Below are 12828 nucleotides of genomic sequence, written 5' to 3'. Positions count from 1 at the left end.
TAACCTATCTAGTTAACCTAATTAACCCACTTAAACCGTTAAATGTCACTTTAAACTTCATAGTGTCTTGAAAAAAAAGAGTTTTTAAAACTATTATGTCTAGAAATGTGTTGAAAAAACCTGGGGGCTAATAATTCTAACTTCAACTGTATTTGTACATTTTTCAAGACCTGATATTTGACTGGTGAACTTTAAAATGGGAATAAAAGCAAAGTAAAAAAGAGACCTTGTTACTTGTTTTCTTTCAATAAGCTAAAAAGAAATAAGCATTAAAAAACTGCAAACCTTATACTTGCCTCTTTTATTCTTGTTTATGTAAATCACTTTAAATTGCCACAGTGCATAAAATGTGATATATAAATGAACTTGCCTTGCCTTGCCTAGTCATTAAAAAAAAAAAAGAAAAGAAAAAAAAACTACCACTACCACTGTTTCAGTGGTGTGTCCACAAAGCATAACAATTATTGTTTTAACATATTTTCAGTGTAATTTATTAGTAAATAAATGTCCCTTATTTATTAGTGGTCACTACAGCGGAATGAACCACCAAGCGGATGACCTTCCAACCACAACCCAGTACTGGAAAACACCCATTACTAGTACTGATTTAACAGTATTAGTACTGTTTAATTCCTTATTCTGTTTGACCATATTTTGATTTCTTAATTAATCCAACCTCAGATATCTAAACCACTAGTAAATGTAATTAATTAAAAGTAACTAATTATTCATTCATTCATTTTTTAGGCTTAGTCCCTTTATTAATCTGGGGTCGCCACAATGGAATGTACCGCAAAATAATCCAGCATATGTTTTACGCAGCGTATGCCCTTCCAGCTGCAACCTATCGCTTGGAAACATCCACACACACTCATTTACACACACTAAGGACAATTTAGCTTACAGAAATGCCAACTGACCCAGCCGAGGCTCGAACCAGCGACCTTTCGTGACGTAATTGTGCTGGCCACTGCCACCGTGCTGCCCCTAAACAACTATTTAGAGTAATTAATTTAGTTTCTGCTAAAAAGTAAAGTAAGGGGTTACTTTATATGTAAATTTAATTCTCATTGCAGTTACTTATAATGTACTTGTCTTAAAAACTGAACATACATTTAATTAGACTTAGACTTAGAAAACTTTCTGTATAAAGCAATTTAGAGAAGCTGATTTTTTGTTTGTTTTTTGTTAAACAAATATTTTTGTATATTTTTTGACCATAGAAGGTTACATTTATTGGGATAATGGCAAAAAACTGATGTTTGTATAATGTAATTTGATTAAATTTTGAGTAACTAATTCATAAAAATGTATAGATATACATGAAGAGAAACAGAGCACAGATATAATGTATTGTAATGACAAATTATTCAGGAATACATTTTATTGTTAAGAATGAAATTGAATAAATCCTCAATATATGATCATCATTATTAAAAACTTACAAAATAATGATATTTTAGTCAATATATGGAACAAATGAAATGTGTTGTCATTTATTTGAAAACTAATTAATTAAACCTAAAAGGTTTGGTTGAAGTCAAATTCATTCGTTCACGCATTAATTTTCTTTCGGCTTAGTCCCTGATTATTTGAGGTCACCACAGTGGAATGAACCGCCAACTATTCCGGCATATGTTTTACGCAACAGATGCCCTTCAAGCCATTACTAAGTACTGGAAAACACCCATACACTTTGGCATTCACACAAACTCATGTACTACAGCCAATTTTTAGTTTACCCAATTTACCTAAAGCACGTCTTTGGACTGTGGAGGAAACCGGAGCACCCATGCCAACACGGGGAGAAGATGCAAACTCCAAACAGAAATGCCAACTGACCCACCTGGGACTTGAACCAGCGACCTTCTTGCTGTGAGGTGACAGTGCTATACGTCAAGTAACTCAATTATTATTGAATAATTAAGTTGCTTTTCATTGCTTTCCAGTAATTAGATAAGTAACTTAAATACAGTTTTAATGATGTAATTAGTAATTAATAATTTTTTTAAAAGTAATCAAAAATGATCTAAACTTAACAACAACTTGCTAAATACTAATAACAACAAATTAGTGTTTTTGTGTGCCTAAAGTCATAATTAAAAGTTAGTGAATAGAATACATAATATGTGTGAATAAGTTAGAAACAGTGAGTGTGTCACATGCTATTCTTTACTAATTGCCGTTTCTGTCAGTGGATGATGTTAAAAGTATGGTTTGAGTGAGTGTGTGTGACTATTTTCCTTTGGTAAGAGAGGGTCAGTGGTAGGACTGATGGTCGCTAGATATATGTTTGTGTGTGTGTTTGTGTGCGTGTGTGTATGTCTGCGGGGGTTGACTGAGGCTGGGAGGCTGAGGTGGAATTGATGGATAAGGTTAGCCAAGCTATCAGACAGAAACATCACAATCAAGCCGTCAGCTCAATGCCTCCCTCTCCCTGCTCTCTTCCTCTCTTTGATAAACACAGGAATAGGATTACAATTTAGACAGGTCCTGGGGCAGCAGGGAAGGACTGCCCAACCTTTTAGCCCACACTGAACAAGCATCACACAGAAAAACAGCTCAGAGAAACATCTGCTAACAGTTCCACACAACAGGCTCAATGTTTCTGTGCGTCAAGTTTGGCTCGCTTTGTGGGGACCAATTGGCCCCAGAAGGATACTAAAACCTGTAATCACATACATTGTGAGGATCTGTGAACTCTCCCCAAGAGACAGATCGCTTACTGGGCATAAATATCTGTATTATAATCTAAAAATGGTTCTTGAGAAGGTTAAGTTTATGATGGAGTATCTTTGGGGGATTGAAAATATAATTCTTTATTAAAGCAACAGGAGAGTCGAAGGAAATTTTCCATCATGACTGAAAAACTGCAAATGGATTATAGTAGTATTCTATGCAAATATAGGGTATATTTATCTGTAATTATTTATTTTATTTTATATACAGTTAAATAATATACACGTTACTTACACTTGAAATAGGATCAGCAATTTTTCAAAAGTGGAAGTCTTTTATACGGTTAAAATTTTTTTTTATTCATTCATTCATTTTCTTTTCGGCTTAGTCCCTTTATTAATCCTGGGTCGCCACAGCGGAATGAACAGCCAACTTATCCAGCATAAGTTTTACGCAGCAGATGTCATTCCAGATGCAACCCATCTCTTGGAAACACCCATCCACACTCATTCACACACATTCACTACGGACAATTTAGTCTACCCAATTTATCTATACTGCATGTCTTTGGACCTTTTGGGGAAACCGGAGCACCCGGAGGAAACCCATGCGAACATGGGGAGAACATGCAAACTCCACACAGAAATGCCAACTGACCCAGCCAAGAATCGAACCAGTAACCTTCTTGCTGTGAGGCTGTGAGTGCTACCCACTGCGCACCGTGCTGCCTAGAAAATTTTTTTATTTGAAATTAATTAATTAATTAATTAATTAATTAATTAATTGTTTTAAACTATATATATTATATATATATATATATATATATATATATATATATATATATATATATATATACGATTAAAATATCCTAATTTAAATTAAAATACTTACAGCTTTTTTTTCATGTGCACCAATTTTTTTAAAGTTGTCTTGGAGGTGAAGGCTATTGTAATGCTTCCCATTTATTTTAATGTATTGCCATTTTAATAAACAATAAAATCTAAAACATTTTACATTACAATAGTGATTTTATTTAGACGTTGTGTTCAGAAGCAGATTTTTTCATTTTAATTTCAAAATGAATTCATGTATGTGCAGTATGAAGACAGTATATAGAGTCCCTTTTGCCTTTAGAACTGCCAGTAACACTTTATAATAACTACACACTATAAATCATTTATTAAGCATTATCAAATGGTGAATTCATTATCTGTTAAGCATTAACTCTACATCAGCAGGCCTTAGTAAGCAGTTAACTTCAGCTACAAATGCTCTATTCTTGACTTACAAACATATTTATAATGTGCTTAATAGTTGTATTTTCTTTGCTAATGATTTATTTTTCATTACTTAATTAAGAAGTGCATTATTTACAAACCATTTGTATTTAAGAGTAGTTGAGGGTTTTTAGAATAATTCAGAATGAGTTAATGATTAATAAACTATTGAAATCAATGTTTATATATATTTTTATTCAGGCATATATTAATGGTTACTATGTATGTTAGTAAATGCTTTATTAACTCAATTTCATCTAGTTTTGTGACCTAATCTAAAGTGAGGACTATGTATGCTATATAAATCCCTTATAAATGACAAATAAAGGCTCAGTTAAATTCTAAACAGGAAAAATTACATTATTCATTCCTATTCATTTGAAGATGTACAAATGAAACTGTACTTCAAATGAAAAATAAATCTTTGCAACCTGATCTAAAATAAAATAACTGTAGAGTTTAAACATTGCATCTTATTATATTGTTAAATTATTATATTGTTGTTGTTTTATCCAGTTTTATGTCGTATTTTGACACTCCTGTTATTTGGCAATGTTTAAACTTTACAGTAATTTTACTTTTTAGAAAAGATTGCAAAGATTATTGTTCATTTGATTCTGAGCCTTTAATTGTCATTTATAAGGGATTTATAAAGCATGAATAGTCCTCACTTTAGATTAGGTCACAAAACTGTGTGAAGTTGAGTTAATAAAGCATTTATTAACATATTAGTTAACTATTAGTATATGCCTGAATAATAAGATATAAAAATGTTGATTTCAATAGTTTATTAATCATTTACTAACTCATTCTGAATTATCCAAAAAACCCTCAACTACTTTTAAATACAACTTGTTTGTAAATAATGCGATACTTAATTTAGAAATGAAAAATAAATCATTAACTAAGTATGAAAATACAATTATTAAGCACATTATATAGGTGCTTTTAAGTCAAGAATACAGCATTTGTAGCTGCAGTTATAAACTGCTTACTAACGTTTATTAATGTAAAGTTAATGCTTAACAAATAATGAATTCACTAGATGCTAATGCTTAGTAAATAATTCATAGTGTGTAGTTATTATAAAGTGTTACCGAACTGCCTTATTCCTTCGTGACATAGATTCAATAAGGTACTGGAAATATTCCTTATGACATGATTGCATCACACAGATTTGTCAACTGCATATCTACTGTATGATGCAGATCTCCCGTTCCACCACATCCAAAAGATGCTCTATTCAATTTAGATCTGGTGACTGTGGAAGCCATTTGAGTACAGTGAACTCATTGTCATGTTCAAGAAACCAGTCCGAGATGATTCGTGCCTTATGATATGGCACATTATTATGCTGAAAGTAAGCATCAGAAGATGGGTACACTGTGGTCATAAAGTTATGGACACAGTCAGCAACAATACTCAGGTAGGCTGTGGCGTTGACATGATGCTTAATTAGTACTAATGGGCCCAAAGTATGCCAAGATATGCCAAGAAATATCCCCAACACCATTACACCACCACCACCTGCCTGAACAGTCTGACCCTACCATCCGAATGCCACAGCAGAAATTGAGACTCATCAGACCAGGCAACGTTTTTCAAATCTTCTATTGTCCAATTTTGGTGAGCCTGTGTGAATTTTAGCTTCAGTTTCATGTTCTTACCTGACAGCACTGTAAAAAGTGCTACACTCACAAAGTTGGTTCTATCTACTTTAAATAATTGCAATCTAGTTAATTTTATTTGTTTTATACCAAAAAAAATAAATTTGCTTCCTCTTTACTTAAAATATATCAGTTTTTATATAACTGTATATTTTGAATAAAACTAATGCAATTTATTTGAGTAGATTTTTGTACGTGGTTATTGTGTAGAATAAATGTTATAAAAGTGAGTTGACACAGACAATTTATTAGAGCAGCTGTCGATGTGGGCAGGTGTTCATAAAACGTGATTTTAATAGTTTGGCGTGACTCCTTTTTCATTGCCCGGGATTTAGCAGGCAGACGCAGCTTCTGCAATGGTCGACATTAACTGCTCCCAGCAGCGGATCTGATTAACACGGTAAGTTGCAAATTTAGCCGAATGATAATTGTAAAGTCATGCAAAACTGCTGTCTTCGCTAGGCAGGTGAGGTTTTAGCTTTGTAAATTGTACTGTAGCCTCAGGTATGTTAACAGTTAGACTGCTCTCACATGGAAAGCTAAGTTGGCTAACGCTAACCAACGCTAGTTTATGCTAACGATTAAAAGTGATATTATTGAATAAAAATAGTGAAAGTAGTTTTAAAACACTTAGTAGGTATAACTAACGTTGCAGAACCGATTAACAAGGTCACTGGTGGGCGGTCGGGGTGTGGGGGTTCAGTTTGCTAGCGCTAACTTAGCTAAAGTTAGCTCACCTAAGTTATAGCAGCACATTAAGGATGGATATTAAATGCAGAAACGTATGCAACAGTTAAGTAGTTTGTGTTTAACGTAAGAGAAAGTATAACTTAAAGTTTGTGTTTTAGAGATTTAGTCCATAAGTTTTTTAATGCTGCATAGTGAATAAATTACAGATTTACAATTTATTTTAACTTAAATTACATTTACTACTGATGTTTACAGAACCATTTAAATTGTATGCACCTCATTCTAAAATGCATGTTCTTGGTCTTTAGATACCAAAGTGATTTTGTTACCTGTGGATCTTCAAACTTCACATCCAGGTAAGAAAAACATTAGATACAACTACAGCTGTAATTATTTGCAGGCAAGTAAAACATTGGTAAAATTGCAAACAATAGTGGGCTCCATAGAATTAACTTACATTTGATATCTGAAGATTTTTTTATGTGTGCAACAGTAAAAACAGTATAAAAATATCCTAATGCAGTTTCTTATTATCTGTCAGTCTTTCAATAAAGCTAACTGATAACACTGAATCACTGAACTGTCATTTGCCAGTCACATTAAATTTATAGAAAAAGTCAATTAAATGTAGCTTTAGCAAAAATTTAATGTAAACCTTAATGTAATGTGTAAAATGGCAATGTATTTATTTATTTATTTAATAAAATTTGTATTATGACGTGCAAAGTTTGGTGCAAAATGAAGATGACATTTAAATTATAGAACTTGTATTCTATAATTTTCATATAGCCATTTTCAAACAGTTTTAATATCTAAATTAAATACACATTCTTATGCTTTATAAGTTGCCAAAATAAACAAAAAATGTAATACCTAAATTTTAACAATTCTTTGATTGACAGGAAAACACAATGACATGCACTGTTACACTGAGTAAAATCACAGTTTTCTTTAAAATTTGATAACTAAAAACACCTGGAATAATGTAATTACACAACCTCTATAACCTTTTTTTATTTTTTAAATAGAAGTTAGGTAATTTTAACTAAGGTAATTTTTAACTGATAAACTAAGGTGTTTCATCCATGCATCATTCTCACTGGACTTTTGTAACTTCACTTGTAGTTATTTCCTATTCAGTATTTAGCTATTTAATGTTGTTTGGTAGCAACCACCTGAACTCCTGTTTCTTTTTGTCTCTACCAATAGAGTTGTGAGGAATCAGAGGTGCATGCGGCTGCCCACGGGAAAAATTTGCCATCAGCCCAACACAGTTTGGATTATCATAGGACTGTCAGAGGTTTGCCAAACCTGTCAAATGCATGATGGCTCCTGTTTGGACTTACCGATGTCCTCGACTTCAAGTATCCATCAAAACTGTATACATTTGAGATATATTAGAGACTCTTTGTGGGACTGGACATTATGCATCCTAAATCTTTATCAAAATATGCAAATCTCCTCACTGAGTTGCCTTGGATGATTTCTCAATAGGATCTGGTATTATTAATGTTTTTATTTATGTATTGTGTATGTGTAGCCACATTAATGGCCTATTTTGTAGTCACTATTAAAAGGAACATCGATTGATATTGAATACATGTTATGGTCTTTAATCCATCTTCCCATTCTTATTTAATTGTTATTGACAGGAAAGTCTGTTTATCTGTTTTTACTAGTGTATATTGTGCTTACAATATAGAAACGAAGATTTATTTTCTGAGGTTACAGCCAGAAGTCAATTAAATTAGTTTTAAATGACATATGCATGGTTAATTTTATTTAGATCATTAAGTTCATAATACTTAATTAAAATGAGTACAGTCAACATATAGCAATGTATAAGTAAGTTAAGTTTAACAAAAAAAGTAAGTTTATCTGATTTGAGTAATTTTAGAAATATTAGTTGGCTCAACTTAATTTTATTGCATTTGTTTTAAGCAATGTTTTAGTGTTTAAAATACTTAAAAAAGGCTGGAAGTTGAATCAACCTAAAACGTCCGATGCAACCACTTGCCTCACTTTTTATAAGTTAGATCTAAGTAACATTTTTTACAGTGAGGACTGGCACCCGGTATGGTCTTCTGCTGCTGTAGCCCATCCGCCTCAAGGTTGAACATGTTGTGCATTCAGAGATGCTCTTATGCATACCTCTGTTAATGAGTAACAAGTGGTTATTTGAGTTACTGTTGCTCTTCTTACAGCTCAAACCAGTTTGGCCATTCTCCTCTGATCTTTGGCATCAACAAGGCATTTGTGCCCACAGAACTGCCGCTCATTTTATATTTTCTCTTTTTGGAGCTGTTTTCTCTGTAAACCCTAGATATAGTTGTGCATGAAAAATCCAATAGATCAGCAGTTTCTGAAATACGTTAATGAGCAGTTAGACAGCTGTGTCTAATAAAGTGGCCGGTGAGTGTATATATTAAGCATCTATTTCATCCTATGAACGAATTCAGAATGAATTGCTTTTATTTATTAAATAATTTTAAATGTATTAATTAACCATGCATAATTAGATGTAATTCATTGATTCTGCATGCAATAAAGGAAAGGACTATGACCTTTATGCTGGTTGTGTCTTAGATGAGATATAATATTAATCATTTTAAAAAAGTTGACTCACATTGAGATTTTCATTTTGGCCAAAAGTGGTAATGATTAATATGTAATGCTACCACAAAAGGCCTGTATACATTCAGCACAAAAGCAGCCCCCTGACAAGCCCGTGGAGGACGTTCTGTTAACGGTTCCAAACCAGTGGAGGAAAAGCAAAATAATGTTTGGAGACCAAAGGCAGGCAGCAGGCCAATTAGGATGTTTTAATTAAGAAGGAGGTGAGAGACTTCATTTTCCAAGCTTGATCTGCCATTTTTGGCTCTTTTATCTCATTATCTACAATAAAGAGGAAACTCTCACTGTGACCTAGTGAGAGGGTAAGATTTCTTTATTCTCACTCTGTGAATCGGTATTCAAGTGAACGCTTGGGCAAACAGAAATTACCGATCTGCCTACTCTCTCTGGCAGCTGTACCTGCTCTAAATGAGATGGATGGACGGATGGCAGTATGACCTGCTTTCCTTTTTTTCTCTCATTTACATGTGCATATATTCCCCTTCTCTCTCTGCAATTGCCCCAGGAAACTTCTATTATGCCTGTGCTGTTTCATCGACCCTGATTCTTACTTGCCCTTTCTCTATTGCTCTTGGTTTTTCTTCACTTTCTTGAGCTCTGTGTCTCTTTTTGACTCCCTCTGTTGACTTGAATGACTTAGAGTCAAAAGGCAAATTTATGTTTCATGCTGACATTTAGAATCAAGGATAATAGAAAGGTTGTTGTTTGTATTTATTCATTCATTTTCTTTTCAGCTTAGTCCCTTTATTAATCCAGGGTTGTCACAGCGGAATGAACCGGCAACTTTATCCAGCACATGTTTAACGGTGCGGATGCCCTTTCAGCTGCAACCCATCTCTGGGAAACACCATACACACTCATTTTCACTCATACGCTACGGACAATTTAGCTTACCCAATTCACCTGTACCGCATGTCTTTGGACTGTGGGGGAAACCAGAGCACCTGGAGGAAACCCACACGAACGCAGGGAGAACATGCAAACTCCACACAGAAACGCCAACTTGAACCAGCAACCTTCTTGGTTCGAGCCGCCAGCTCTATACTGCGCCACTACGTCGCCCATTGTTGGTTGTATAAAAAAAGAAAACAAGTGAAAACACCTCAATGGTAACTGACCGGTACATTTAATTCAGTCTTAATTTTATGAAGATAATTCAGTAATACATTATAATAACTACACACTATAAATAATTTATTTAGCATTAGCAAATAGTTAACTTATTAGCTGTTAAGCTTTAACTCTACATTGATAGACGTTAGTAAGCAATTTAGAAATACAGCTACAAATTTTGAAGATGCACAAATGAATCTGTATCAACTGAAAAATAAATCTTTGCAATTTTATTCAAAATAAAATTACTGTGCAGATTGAACTTCACTAAATAACTTTAAAATGTTGTATCATAATATATTGACTCCTATCATATGGCAATGTCTAAAGTTTACAGTAATTTTATTTTTTAAATAAGATTGCAAAGTGTATAAGGGATTTACAAAGCATAAATAGTCCTTAGTTTAAATTGCAGTAGGTCACAAAACTGCATGAAGTTGAGTTAATAAAGCATTTATAAACATACATATTAACCATTAATATATGCCTGAATAATAAAATATGTAAATTTTGATTTGAATAGTTTATTAATCGTTTACTAACTCATTCTGAATAATTCTAAAAGCCACTAACTACTCTTAAAAACAATTGTTTGTAAATAATGCATTACTAGTTTTAGTAATCAACAATTAGTAAGTATTAAAGTATAAAAATACAACTATTAAGCACATTGTAAATGTGCTTACAAGTCAAGAATACAGTATGTGTAGCTGTATTTATAAACTGCTTACTAATGTCTATTAATGTAGAGTTAGTACTTAACAGATAATGAATTAACTAATTGCTAATGCTTAATAAATTATTCATAGTATGAAGTTATTATAAAGTGTTACCAATAATTTCTATTGATAAGCATACATACAATACACTAACCGGTCACTTTATTAGATACACCTGTCTAACTGCTCATTAATGTAAATTTATAATCAGCCAATCACATGGCAGCAACTCGATCTGCTGCATTTCAAACTGAGCATCAAAATGGGGAGGTGCTTTAAGTAACTTTGAACGTGGCACAGTTGTTGGTGCCCGCTGGTCTAAGTATTTCAGAAACTGCTGATCTACTGGGATTTTCACCCACAATTATAAAGAGAAGGGTCCGAAAAAAAGTTAATATCCAGTGAGCTGCAGTTCTCTGGGCACAAATGCCTTGTTGATGTCAGAGGTCAGAGGACAATGTCCAGACTGGTTCAAGCTCATAGAAAGGCAACAGGAACTTAAATAAACACTCATTACAACCAAGCTATGCAGAAGAGCATGTCTGAACACACAACATGTCCAACCTTGAGGCAGACAGGCTACAGCAGCAGAAGACCACACCTGGTGCCACTCCTGTCAGCTAAGAACAGGAAACTAATGCTACAATTTGCAGAGGCTCACCAAAATTGGACAATAGAAGATTGTCCAAGAATGAGTCCTCATGCTGCTGTGACATCTGGATGGTAGGCTCAGAATTTGGCATTAACAACATGAAAGCCTTCATTGACGGTTCAGGCTGCTGGTGGTGGTGTAATGGTGTGGGAGATGTTTTCGTGGCACTCGTTAGGCCCATTTGTACTAATTGAGCATCTTGTCAATGCCACAGCCTACCTGAGTATTGTTGCTGACCATGTCCATTCCTTTATGACAACAGTAAACCTACAGTATCTTCTGATGGCTACTTCCAGCAGGATAATGCACCATGTCATAAAGCACGAATCATCTCAGACTGGTTTCTTAAACATGACAATGACTTTACTGTACTCAACTGGCCTCCTCAGTCACCAGATTTCAATCCAATAGAGCACCTTTGGGATGCGGTGAAACGGGAGTTTCACATCATAGATGTGCAGCCAATAAATCTGCTGCAACTGTGTGATGCTATCATGTCATTATGGACAAAAATATTTGAGGAATAAAGAAGTATTTTAACTTTTGCAAATATATGTATAATATGTGGTTTTGAAACAAAGTAGTACAGTGTTTCTCAACCACGTTCCTGGAGGACCACCAACACTATATGTTTTGGATGTCTCCTTTGTCTGTCACACCCATTACAGATCTTTCAGTCTCTGCTAATGAGCTGATCATCTGAATCAGGTGTGTTTGGTTAAGGAGGCATGGAAAATGTGGAGAGTTGGTGGTCCTCCAGGAACGTGGAGAAACACTGCAGCAGTAAATAAATTTTGAAAGATGTTTGTCATGTGTTTGTCAGGGCCGGCGCGTCCATAGAGGCCAAGCGAACCTCCAGGTTCTCACATTCATCTGCTACACCCTCCCCCTCCCTCACGGCCCTTGGCCTTCCATATGAATAAAATGGCGTGATAGCCGTTTGCCTAGAGTGCCAGTTCAGCTTGCTCTGACCCTGCGTGTGTTAAACGTGCAAAAAAATATGGCGTTTCCTCCAGAGTTTCATGCAATTTCGGGTGTTTCATTTTTAATGTTTAGACTTTAACTGCAGTTCACTCTCATTCAGCATATTTTCATTCAGGATGTTTTCATGGAATTTGATACCGCATGGCGAACGAAAAGAAAAACCTCCACATTTCAGGACTCGCGTGGTCATTTAAGATAATCAAAATTCGCTGTTTACATAGTCGACTCTTGATCAGTATTATCTTAATCATCAAAGCTGAGTATTGGTGTCCAAGTGAATGAAAGTGCCAGATGAATTTGCAAGCTGTCAAAAACATTTCTCTGCCCTTAAGCTCCGTCCTTCAAATGTTCCATTAAGTTTGACGTGCTTCCCCTCTTTTGTAAAGCGGCTGCTTCACATTCCTCTGTCAGAA

The 12828-nt window shown here is 34.4% G+C and overlaps 1 protein-coding gene and 1 long non-coding RNA gene across 2 annotated transcripts in view; one reads left to right on the top strand and one right to left on the bottom strand.

Moving 5' to 3' along the window:
• LOC141386270 (uncharacterized) overlaps nt 1–12828 on the bottom strand; it is a 354962-nt gene that overhangs the window by 124924 nt on the left and 217210 nt on the right. The window lies entirely within an intron of this gene.
• Nucleotides 5964–7910, top strand: LOC137495972 (uncharacterized). Its single transcript, XR_011015986.2, has 3 exons — nt 5964–6023; nt 6622–6669; nt 7523–7910. It is a non-coding gene; the product is annotated as an uncharacterized lncRNA (long non-coding RNA).

Source organism: Danio rerio, chromosome 6 (genome assembly GCF_049306965.1).
Source record: "Danio rerio strain Tuebingen ecotype United States chromosome 6, GRCz12tu, whole genome shotgun sequence".
In the NCBI taxonomy this organism is placed as follows: domain Eukaryota; kingdom Metazoa; phylum Chordata; class Actinopteri; order Cypriniformes; family Danionidae; genus Danio; species Danio rerio.
Note: the sequence above shows the minus strand (reverse complement) of the source record. Positions and strands in the feature narration are given on the sequence as shown.